Source organism: Propithecus coquereli, unplaced genomic scaffold, assembly GCF_000956105.1.
Source record: "Propithecus coquereli isolate 6110/MARCELLA unplaced genomic scaffold, Pcoq_1.0 Scaffold112, whole genome shotgun sequence".
NCBI classification, from domain to species: domain Eukaryota; kingdom Metazoa; phylum Chordata; class Mammalia; order Primates; family Indriidae; genus Propithecus; species Propithecus coquereli.
This window is the reverse complement of record NW_012135192.1, coordinates 2,106,211-2,106,736: the sequence shown is the minus strand read 5'-3', so window position 1 is coordinate 2,106,736 and position 526 is coordinate 2,106,211.

The window sequence follows — 526 nt, the reverse complement described above, 5'->3', positions numbered from 1 at the left end:
GACATTTTGTTACTATTCTTGCAACATTTCCATAAGTTTTAAACTGGGTCAAAAATGTAGAAGAAAAAAATAAAAAACACATGTTTCAATTGAAAGAAAGTACTTTGATAATGTATAAAATATGTGGTCTTTCTATTCTAGACAGAGTAGTTTGCAAGCTCGGCTAGGTATTAGAATCACATCAAAATAGCACAGTTGGGAGAGCATTAGACTGAAGATCTAAAGGTCCCTGGTTTGATATTAGAATCACCTAGGGAATTTTCAAAAACACATGTTTCAATTGAAAGAAAGTACTTTGATAATGTATAAAATATGTGGTCTTTCTATTCTAGACCGAGTAGTTTGCAAGCTCGGCTAGGTATTAGAATCACATCAAAATAGTACAGTTGGGAGAGCATTAGACTGAAGATCTAAAGGTCCCTGGTTTGATATTAGAATCACCTAGGGAATTTTCAAAAATCCTTCTGTCCAGTCTACTCCCAGGCCAATTAAATAAGTATATCTGAAGGTGCTACTCAAGTATTCT